The 12,182-nt window shown below is 39.0% G+C and overlaps 1 long non-coding RNA gene across 2 annotated transcripts in view; it reads left to right on the forward strand.

Annotated features, from left to right (window-relative positions):
* Positions 1-5,552: 5,552 nt before the first annotated feature.
* LOC121671787 overlaps positions 5,553-12,182 on the forward strand; it is a 131,424-nt gene continuing 124,794 nt past the window's right edge. Inside the window, exon 1 of one of the 2 annotated variants that reach the window (XR_006018605.1) lies at positions 5,553-5,596. This is a non-coding gene — a long non-coding RNA (uncharacterized LOC121671787). Of the gene's footprint in view, positions 5,597-5,775; positions 5,899-12,182 lie in introns of those variants that run through there. The other variant, XR_006018606.1, reaches the window with a different exon arrangement.

Here is a 12,182-nt window from a genome sequence, read left to right on the forward strand (position 1 = left end):
AATTTTTGATGCACCTGAAGAATATGGTTGCTGTGCTGACCCCCAAATTCAAAGTGTAATGAAGTCTCCCCACTTCCAGTGGAACTCTAAACAAATGCTACCCTGGAAATCAGACTGTAGTTTTCAAAAGAACACAAATGTTCATTTATCAAAATAATAATATCAACTGTTATTTTAGTGCTTTATTTATATATCATATGTAAGTGGCTAATCAGAAGTAATAGCTTATTATTAAATACAAATGGTTTCTTATTTACATAAATAAGGCTTGTCTTACTTCTTTTGCCAGCTTTGGGTTCCCTGCTAGCCATCACAGACTGTATTGGCAGCCACAGTACCTTCACCAGTCTTGCCAACTTAAGTGGAAATAAATCTGATCTTTATTTTTAAATTGCAATTTAATATTGCTGAAATACACAAGACTGTTCTGAAAATTTAGGTTTTTATTCTGATTTTTTCTCAGACCAGCCTTTCCTACATAGCTTGGAGTTTCATGGCTTAGTTCCATCACCATATTCACAGACTGATACTTGATCTCATTGCTGCTGTTCCTCAGCATATTGGTGGTATAGAGTCAATGGAATTGTAAAAATTAAAGATTTCATCCCTTGCCGATGCAGAATTGTTATTTATATAGATTGGGGTGTACTTTAATTTTGACTCATTTGGGGACTTTATTCAATACACCAAGGGTTTGCTTAAACAGGGACACTCAGGAAAGTTAATCCAAAATAATTAAAACAGTGAATTTAAAGTGGATTAGTTAAACCACATTAAACCCCAGTCCACACTGGGGTTTAATGTGGTTTAACTAATCCACTTTAAATTCATACCTTTGGTTAATTTGGATTAATTTTCCTGAGTGTCTCTGTTTAGACAAGCCCTAAAGCCCCAATCCTGTAAACAATTTATGAACACAAGTATTTGTGTGTGATGCACTTAATTAGCCTCGATTCAGGAAAGCACTTAAGCTCTGCTGAAATCAATGGAACTTAAGTGTCAATGGATGGTTTTGCTTGAATTGGGACCAAAGGCACCACATGCAAAAATGTTGCCCTGGTCACTCATATTCACAGGAATCATGGTTTATTTTTGGATGTTCTTAGAAGGAACTTTTTCTGATATCCAGTTTATCTTCTTTTTGCCTTTCGCCATTAAATCTGTGCATAGCCTTGCTCTGCTCTATCCAGTTTCTGCATCTCTCTGTGCACTGGCCCAACAGCTACGTGGTACACCACATTATGCTGATATGACTCTGTGCTGGTGCACTGTGTGTTACAAGATCAGGTCTCTTTCTTTACACATTTCAGAGGAAGTCTCACACTTGGCAAATTTTAATTGAGCTAGTACATGATTCCTTTTATTCCTTCCAATAGTAGTTCATCAGTCTTTATTCCTCTTGCTCACTCCATTTTAACTCCTTTAAATTTTTTCAGAACACACTAAGTCGTGCATCTTTGTCCAACTTACATGATGCATTTCATCATGTTTGATGTAACTGTCAGAATGTCAAGCTATGCATTTTACTGAGAAAGCATTTGATGCTTGGTTCTCTACTGGAGGAAGACACAGTATGTTGTATTAGGTATTTGGGAAGTTTAATTAATAATAGGAGAATTATACTGAATCATATCACTTGACATACAGGTTCACAAAGAGCTTACCTAAGCTCCACTAAACCAAAGAATTTTAAAATTATTTAAGACCCATTTAAGTTATGGTGTAAATGTCTATGGCCAAATCTTATTATCATTCAGAGGCAAAATGAGGTTACTTTTTTGCACAAGAAGGCTTGGGTGGAAAATGAGAAGGACAGAACAAAACTTGTAATTAATTACTCTCCTTATGATTGGTAAGTATTTTTAAATAATGTACAAAAGCAGAACTTGAGAGTGATTACGTGAATAGTCACAGTGGAAACTGCAAGCTGGCAAAGGCATCAAACAGATTCTACTGGAAGAAAGTTCATCAAGCTTAAAATCAATATGGCTTTGTTCTTAATGGCTGTGTATAGAATACATCTCATTGTAGGGTCTAGAAATGACAGAAGTACTCCACAAGTATTTCCCAGTTTCTCTATTGGAATTCAGTTGATAGAGGAGTTGTAGCTTTATCTGACTCATGGGAGAAGTTGCATTCATAAAACCTTCCTTGAGATTTTCTTCAAATTCCTGAGATTTCAAAATCTCCTGGATTACAGATCAAATATGAAATCCAAACAAGAGGCTGTAACAATTTGAAATACAACTAACGTGTGTATATATATGTATTTGCATATGCACAAAATCATGCATGCATATGCATTCAATAAAATGCTTTGTATATAATTCACACTAATATATAGTAAAAATCTGTGGGAATTTTTATATTCTGTCTGCATGAGATAACTAGGAGAAAAAGTCAAGAAATTTTGCTTTATATTTTATTCAATTTGTAAACCTATACTGTACTTTTTCAAACTATATGAAATCCTCCTAACTAGTTCAAATGCATGTAATGGCTTTATTCTAAAGATGGTAACAAAGCTGGGCTACTCTCTTCCCTCCCAAGCACGAGAAACTAAAATGCTAGCAAGCAACATATGCATTTTTTGCTATGCATACCACTTACACATGAGATGTGAAGAACTTGTATAAAACTTAGCCAGATTACAGGCCAGACTACTTAAATGAAGAATGCTGCTAATGATGTAACAAAATATAAACCAAGATTTTTCATAATTGCAATGCACAGCCATGTAAAATGTTAAAAATATTTAAAACCTCAAGAATATTTCAGTCAATACCTAATAAAAGAAACATTACTTTCTTTACCTATATGAAGTTTACACACTTTTACTTGTGACTCTGCAGTAGGATGTATTGTGAACATAAACTAAGCAGATTGACCTTAACCCTCCATAATCTTGAGAATACAGAAATTAGTAATATTTGGAATTTATTTTTTCTTTATTGATGCATAAGTAGAAGGGATTAATTTCCTTACAATGTTTTAATTTTGGTGTGGAACCTCCAATCTTGCTTAAAATAGCATTCTAAGTGTTATGATTAGCCTAACAATTGATTGCCAATGAAACAAGAATAACTACTTTTGGCAGACTCCGCTGTTGTTTTTCCTGCTGGCTTTTGTTCCAGCTTTTATTTTCCATGGGAAAATTTTCATATTGAGAATACTGAGAGGGCCAAATCTTTTAAGACATCCCCTAAGCATGCACACAATTAGATATCCTATGCTCACATAATTACTCCAGTAGTTATTTAGACAACTCGCAATTGCCTGACTTGAGGACAGAGTGGGAATATATGCCAAAGGCAGGTGCACACTTTCCCTGCTTTAAACAGTAGCACAAATCTGCAGGCTTACAAAGAAAAGGTTTTGATACTTTCAACACAAACTTTACCTAGTGAGCCCCGTCTACACACCCATATCTTCAACATATAATGTGCTATAATTCTTCACATTTTCATTTCATCTCCCAAGCACACACTACTTTTGCATATCTTCTTATCTAAAATGCACTGTATTGCAAAAGCAGAAAATAGCCACTTCCATGTATTTATAGTGGACAGGTCACTGTGATATATGCAGACTGACTGTAGATGGCTGTATTATTTCTAAATCAAATGCTGCGCCCTGTGTCGAACAAAATTGTATTTTCATCACTGAGCTGTTCAAGGTATTCAAAACATGGTATTACTAGAAAAAAAATATATGCTTGGCTGCTTGGCTTTTTTAATATCAAGATCTGCTCTAACACAAAATAAATGTAAGGAGCGACAAACAGAAGATCTTTATTGCAAACAGAAAATGAAATTATGTGTTTGAAATTAATGGATATGCGGACATGCAAGGAAGTTCTCATGTCTTCATTTGTTTTTTGTCCTAAGCCTTTTAATTTTAAATCTACCAAGAATTTAACTTTAAATGGCGCTTTCTACTTTAAACAATCTGATGTAGCAAAAAATGTAAATGTGTGGCTGTAAAACACTATCATCAGCAGGCCGGAACCTACTTTGGTCTCTCTTTTCTTAATCAAACATCTGGGAATCAAAAACATCTGTAGACTGACATGGAGTTGAGATTTCCTCTCTAAGTATCTCTGGCAAAACCACATAGATAGGCTGATTATCTTGCCCTGAAATCACCCAAAAAGCAAAAAAGTTCCTTTCTGGGAATCAAGGGAATTATAAGAAATGTCTGCAGAGATTAGATACCATACATTCATCATGCAATTTTTATTAAATGTAAAAAGTTTTATTCTTGTTTCATTTCTAGATGTATCTCAGATTGATCATCTTTCTTCCTGTTACCTTGAAGCACGTTCTAATAGTCAAACATGCCAGATTTAGGCTTATTTTTCCAAGACTTAGGTTCAAATAATATTTCTGCTTCAGCTACCATCTATAACATAGTATGTCGCTAGTTTCCCCTTTCTGTCTTGCACTGGTGTCTCCAAAGAAAAGCTTGTATACTTAGTGCAACAGCACATATAATGAGACACTGTAAAATGGTCACAAGGAGCAACCTAAGTCACAAGGCGCTTCTCAACACCTTCAAACTCATGCATAAATACACCTCTTGAAGGCTGTTTTTGCAAGGAAAATGAACTCTTCAATACTTGGGGCTCCTCTGTTCACATTCCTTCATGATTTTTAATGAAGGGCCCATGCCAAGCAAACGGCAGGTTTAACGGATTTTCCGAAACTTAAGTAAGTGATCTTTTTGACTGATCTCAATCGCGTGCCAGCGGTCCAAGTGTGCCTTGGGAACTGACGCATTCGTCCCGGTGAGCTGCTACCGTGCTGTAGGGTCGCGCTCAGTGACCCCACTGCTGGGGCTGACAAGCGCCCCGGGCGGGCAGCACCCACCTCCGGCCGCCCAGAGCTCCAGCCGGGCACTTGACTCCTTCCACCAGGACGTTTCCCAAGCGGTCTGAACACGGCCAGCCGCTCCCAAAGAGCCACGTTACGGACTCACTTTAAAATACCTTCCTTTTAAGCCCCTTCCCCCCAAGCCCTCACCACGCATTGCGTGACTGGTAACAACACTCTGCGCACGCTTTATGTAAATACAAGCAGATCGGGCTTCCTCAAGAGGCCGAAAGGCCCCGAAGAAACGCAAACCCTTCCGTTTCAAACAACCCGGCGCCCTTCTGCTGTTGCCCAGCGCGGATGGCGAGAAGCGGGCGCCGGCCAAGCCGCGAGGGCAGCCCCATGCTCGCCCTTCCTCTTCCACCGGCGCCCTGCAGCCCCGGACACCCGGGAGCAGACACGAGGAGCACAGAGCAGGAACAAGGAGCAGGCGCCGGGCGGCCGCGGGCTCGGGCGCCTGCGCGGCGGGAGCGGGGCGGTGCCACCGCGCGTCCCCGCGGGCGGGCAGGGAGCCCTTCCCCTTCCCTTCCCTTCCCCGGGCCTCCCCCACTGCCTCCCCCTGCCCCGCGTCCCTCGCAGGGCGTCGGGCCGGCACGGGGGTCTGTGCGCCGCGCCGCAGGGAGGGAGGGAGGGAAGGAAGGAAGGAGGGAGGCGGGGAGGGAGTGACAGAGAGAGAGAGAGGCTGAGCCAGATCTTCATGCCACTGCAGGCAGCAGCAGCAGCAGGTAAAACCAGCCCCAGAGCATCTGCTCCCCTTCACCCGCTTGCCCCTCTCCCCGCCGGCCGCCCCGCAGCCGCAGTGCGCCGCCCCGAGCCCCGGACCCCGCCGAGCCCCTTCCCCGGCCGTCAGTGGCAGCGCCGGGGCCGGGCGGGCGCCGAGGCCTGCGCGCCCCGCGCCGCCGCCGCTCCTCGGCCTCTCCCGCCCTCCTCCCGCGGGGTCCCGCCGGGAGCGGCGGCGGCCCGGGGCGTGCCGAGGGCAGATGCTCCCCGGCAGGAAGCTGTGCAGCCAGAGCCTCGCTGCCGGGAGGTGAGAGCAGGGAGGGAGGAGGAGGCAGATTTGTCACAAGGTTTCCTTCTCTCTGGGTTGGTTTGTTGTGTTGTTTTTTTTTTGGGGGTCTTTTTAAATTGTTGTTGGTGATTCCGATGGCTGAAGAGGGAAGTTGAGGGTCTTCATGGTTATTTTTTTTCCCTCCAGGCCTTCAAAAAAGAGTTTTTAGAAGCAGCTTGCCTTCCCTCCAGTTTTCGTGCCCCAGAGCTTGTCTACCTCCCTGTTCTCACCTACCTGACTCAGTCTGTGCTAGCTGTCCATTGCCATCAGTGGTAGATGTTTAACCATCACACGTTTTTCTTTGGGATACAGCAGTTCAAGTGGTGTACAAGTCTGCATTTCTGTGTAAGGGCTGCAATTAACACATTTTAGCTGTTTGAGAGTTTCATACAGTGAGATTGCTGTACTATATCCATCAGTAGTTCAGTTTAGCTACATGCCCTGTGGTATTACACATCCTGGAGGCTTTGTGGTTTGCTTTTAAGAAACAGTTGTTCCATCATATTGGCATAGTATTGCTTTGGTGGTATACTCATAAAAGAGGTATACATGTGAAAGAATCATGTACAGAATGTACTGGGATGGCACTTGGGAGAAAATAATACACTTCTAGCTCTGCCACTCCACTCCACAGTATCCATTCTCCACTTGAATCTCTGTAATCCTGCTTACCTTCCCTTACAAAGATCTGAAACTTGGTTAAAAAGCACTGCATAAGTCTCTTAGAGACTAAAGAAACTTCATTAAAATTATTTGTCAGTTCTGTTACTTGTCACACATTAGTTCAACTATTTACTGATAATACTCTGTGGAAACTAAAGATTCCAAAATACATTCCAATAACGTGGGCTGATTGTTGTTATTGAAAATATTTTTAAGAATTTAAGGTTCATGAAACATTCAGTTAAATTAGTCCTAGATCATATCTCTCTCTAAATCATCATCCACTGTTATTTTTCCAACTCAGATTGAAATACTGTAAGATCTAAAACTGGGCAATAAGAAAATTACATTGTGGGTGATACTGATTTCTATTTTTGAAACCAGTCCTTTTTCTTCTTTTTGTTACTGTAGTAACTGTTATTGTGAGTTAACACAAGTGTGATTACCAGTTGTCAGACTTTCTTTTTTTTTTTCTGACACACATGGCCTGTGTGGGGCCTAAATGCTTTACCCGTAAGAGTCATGGATGTATATAAATAGTAGCAATTGCTGAAGTTGTTAAAATTAATACTATGTTGAAATAAGTTCAGATTTCAGGTAAACAAACACAGCCTATTCCAAATAAACTGGTCAATTTCAAACCTTTTTTTGTATATTTTCTTGCTTGAAATTTGAGCCAACAATAGGAGCTGTATGAGCTGTGAACCTACAGGCCCATGCAAGTAGTGAATTTCAGTGCATAGCAAAGTATGAGACCATGAGCAATTACTAGATGTGTAAGTGCATACTGGAAAGATGGTGCATTTTTTCCTGCCTCTAGATTTTATGGTGGCTTCATAATTTAGGTACTACAGATACAGTAAACTCCTGTGAAAACTGAACATTTGAAAAGATATTAATGGCATCCTTTTGTCAGTGAGATGAAAACTAGAGTCCGTTCTCCAGCTTTTTGGATGGAAATGTGACTAAGTAAGGCTTGTACTGGTAGCTTTGTTCAACAATTAATTAAACTGATGAGATTCTTGCATGTTTTGCTTCATTTAACCTTCTTGTAAATCTGAGAAAAGCCAGAAACGTGATGTTTGCAAACAGTTTTTCTGTTTAAGCTGCAATATTAGCAAAGCTCAGTTGCCGCACAAAATTGGTTCTGTGGTTTTCTGAAAGTACTTTGCCACTTGTGAGAAGGGCACTTACCTTTAAGAAATATAAGTGAAAACATTCCTCTCACATTTTTCCTTCTTTGCATAACCATCTTGGCTTTACTTGAATGTTGTGCTTTTCTCTTTTGTTTGCACTTGAATCTTTTAGCCTTTGTTACCTTGTACTGATGTGCAAGAAAAATGTGATTTGGTGGAAATGTGTTATACATTCTCTGCCTGCCTATAATGTATGCTAAAGTAGAGATCATCTTTGCTGTCTCCAGGTTGTTTTTGCTATTACAGCTTCATTTTTCACTCGGGAAGGGCTGTGCGAAGAACTGGTTTACACTTTGCCCTGAAAGGAATTCTGTTGATGAAGTCTTAGAAAGTTTACTTTGCATTCCATCCTTAGGAGTTTTATCTTAAACTGTTAGGTATGCTGCTGTAATTGACAACAGCTGTTGCTGAGAATTGTGGAGGATAGACAGTTTCTAAGATAATCAGTTCCTAGTCCATTGGAGGCTTTGTTGATTAGCACGTGTAAGAACATTTTGGATCAGGAGCCAGTGATGTCTACTGAGTGCAAATGCGGTATGTTATCTAAACTGTTTGACTTAGGCTCTACACTGCTCTGAAGCAAATAAGCTGTAGGTTTTGTATGCTTCTTCTTTTGGCCCAGGAAAGGGCCCAAAGCAGTTCAGTCTATATTCTATAAAAACACACATCTTTGGGTGAGCTGTGCTTTCAGAGGAGGACAAGGAGAACTGTTAAACATGATAGAAGTAGTTGCTTGCCTGTGTTTGGTTGTTACGTTAGTGAGGCTTGAATTCGGGTTTTGACCTCCACAAGGCATAGCTGGTACCATTTCCAGTTTTTAGGAAGGTTGTTACTGTGGTGTGTGTTTTACTTAAGAATGTTTTTCTCACTTGCCCTAGTGTTATCATTTTTCTGATGCTGCAACTTATGTGATCAACTACTTTCACAAAAAGGACTTGCAAGTTACGTAGTTTGAGGTCCTCGATTATAATCTGATAACTCCTGCTCTTTTCAATGGCACTGAATAGAAAAAACGTGGTTTCTCTGAATCTTGTGTGAATCCATGTGTGACAGTCCTTGAGAAGAAACAGTTGACTGTATTTGCACTGTGACAGTTGAAATAAGCAAGAGCCAAGCTGGAGCAGTTAGTCAAACTGCATCCAGACCTTGGAGATGAACATTGAACATTTAACATTTATTTTGGATAAAAGTTGATGAATTACCAAACAGAATAGAAATGGGTATTCTGCCTCTGTTAATGGTTAGGTGTAGGTTTCCCAAAAGCACTGACTCTCTTTGGAAATGGTTTGAAAATACTAGGAAGAATCAGGTGTCACTGATACTGAATTGAATGCAACAGAAATGAGACAGTGCCATGCTGTTCTATTTAAAAACCCCCAACATTATCCTTCTGTACTATTTAATTTGGAGGGCTTTTTGCTCTGTTAATGGGCTGGCAAATAGTTATTTTAGGTTTATTAAAGACCATTACTACCATGCTACTAATTAATCTAGTTGTGTATGTGAAAAGTTCATGTGCTTTCTGAAGTTGACTTGCATTAAGTACTGCATCTATCTTAATACATGAACATTTCACCTTAAATATATTACAGCATCAGTTTTTGTCTCAATGGGTTTGATTTCTGAACTTCTGGTTGGCTAAGATTTTTTTTTTTTTTTTTTTTTTAAGTGTATCAAGATACTGAGAATCTACCATTTACTTTTCTGGATGACTTGTTTCAGTGATTCATCTTTGCCACTATTTAAAAATAAGGCATGCAATTATTGTTTGAATACATTTGAATGCATCTGTCTTTCCTTAGTGCTTGTTATCTCATCTGAATTCTCTATCATATCAAACTGCCTTAAACTTGATTTGTCCCTTTGACACTGTGTTTTCACTCCTCTGCATGGTGGCAGTCCCTAGCATTTAAAGACACATACAGATTTTAAAATATGTAGTTTTAAAAGAGCATCAGCAGATCAAAGATTTGCTGGGCTGACTACTCTAGGACTCTGAGATAAGTTTAACAAATATGCTGATTTAAAATGTTTTTCTCACAATGTTTTTTAACATCTGATCTGGAACATCTGCTTAACAAATGAGTTGGAAGGAAAATCAATATAATGTGATACGATTATACCATTTTGAATCTTTCCAACTATAGAATGAAAGTATTTATTGACTATTTTTGATCTGTCCTTATAATTTTTAACACTTGTGCCACCTCTGTCTAGTTATGGGCCTCTGTTATTGTTGAGGTGGTGTTTGTACTTACACCCTTGGTGGTGTCATGGGTGGATGTTTTGTGTCTCTCAGTTTCTACACTCTGCAACAGTAGTTTATTTTGATGGTGATCCAGCCTCCCCTGTTCTAAGTTATTGATCCTGCTTATTTTTTTTTTTTAACTTCTTTTTTTTTTAAAAAATCAGGTTCTGAGAAACTAGGCTGAGCTGTAGCCAAAACTGTACGAAATTTGTCCTTTTGCTAGCTGTAGAGTTGCCTGACCAAAGATAAAAGCCATTAGGGAAGTTTCTGTTTTCATGTTTTTCTGTCTAAGATTTTTCTTCCCAATTCATTTTATTCATAACACTTTTTAGCTTCTGAAATTTTGAAAACTCAGGAATATGAGCATCGATGTACCTTGTATATTTATATAAAAGTTAGTAATCTCTATCCAGATATGTAATTTGATCATGATCAGTAATTCTTAGGCTATGCCAAATTTCTACTCCAGTGACTTACTCATTGTAGCTATTATAATGGAATACGTGGTAATTTCTCTGGTTATGGTGAGTGCTGTTAGAAAACTGTTGGTAATAACTTTTTAAAAATGGATGTTTTTACTGTTGGCAGCTTAAGATCCTGAGATACTAGATTTCAGTATTAAAGACTTCAGTTTGACCTTTTTCTTTCAGCACGTTAAAAATAGGGCTTACAAAAAAAAATCCTACTATTCATAGTTTGAGCTGATGGTCTATAACAGACCTCTACTATCGCCACCTTCTGAGTGAGCTGTTGTATTTAACCTTTAGACCCACATACAGTCAGGATCCTTTGGTTCTGAATTATCAGGTAATGAATGTCTGAATGATGTTTCTTGAAACCTGGATTGTGCCTGCTTCATAATTAATGCTATTTTTATGTAGTCTCTGGATTTTACACAAGTGGGCCTTTGGCCTTTTCTTTTTCTTGTTGGGAAGAAGTGTAGTTGTGTGATGCACATGGAGAATAGACTTGAATTTAAGTAAGGGATGGAAATTGTTAAAGAATATTTCTGGAACTGTAGAAGTAAATTTTTGGCATTTAGACTTCACTGTAATGCTAGTGCAAGAATTGTACCTGGTGTCAAATGAATTGTCATCCAGGCCATTGTTTTGTGACTTTACTGGCCAACAGCAGATGTTTTAAATGAAGTTACAAAAAACTTTCCGATTGTGGATTAACTGCCGTACCATGGAGCTCCTCAAATTCTTGTCAGTTTGTAAGGATTTACTATGCTGATCCTGAGTTTTGTTAATCATAATAATTTTCTTGTTGATAGTTAATTTTATATAGGTGAATGTTTTCACAATGCATGGTAATGTGTAATTATTTTACAAATTTTACAATGCTGTGTTTATAATCTACCTTCCCAGTGTCATGCTCAGCCCTCTTCCCTCAATTGTTAAAGAACAGCTTAATGCTCAGTCGTTACTTGAGCAACACTGATAATCATTTCTTATCTGCTATGCTTTAGATGTGTCAGCAAGCAGTTTGATTTGCCAGCATGCTAGCCATCTAGTTATATTTTTTAACTTCATTTATTTCACATGGTGTTGATGATGGTTGTATTCTGGGTCCTGATATTTTCCATTAGCGGTGGTGGATGTGACCAGTAGCTCCTGCATCCAATATTATGTGGATAAGCACACTCTTTCCTCAAACCTTTTCTTTTTTTCCTGCCTTTCATTGTTCACAGTAAGGCAACATTTATATCTGGCGAAAGATCTGCCTATATTTTACTGATTGAAGCCTGACAAGCTGCAGTGTTGAAAACTGTAGTTGTATTTTCTGATCTTCCCCACCAGATTCTCTTTCAAAATTAATATTATTCTCTTAAAAAGTTACTAGTTTTCTTTATCATCTTTGCTTTAAAAGTTTTTGTCAGTGTTCCCACTGACCTTTCCCATGTAAGTTGGACCTCTTTTAAAACTAAAGACTTTCAAGGCTCAGGTGGTATGTTTCATGTTTATTTCATTATCATGCTTATATCAGCATGCTTGCTTGCAATATAAAAATGAATAAGAGGATCCAGTGTCAAGTTGGTACTTTGATTTCTTGTACCTTTTTATTAGCTAAACTTTATCTGGATTATTCATGATTAATGTTTAGTAGTTTTGTAGAGCCTTTCATCTATAAATGAAAATAGCATTAATAATTTT

This window comes from Corvus kubaryi, unplaced genomic scaffold (assembly GCF_017639235.1).
Source record: "Corvus kubaryi isolate FWS band 111438036 unplaced genomic scaffold, C.kubaryi_AGA036_p1.0 37398, whole genome shotgun sequence".
NCBI lineage: Eukaryota > Metazoa > Chordata > Aves > Passeriformes > Corvidae > Corvus > Corvus kubaryi.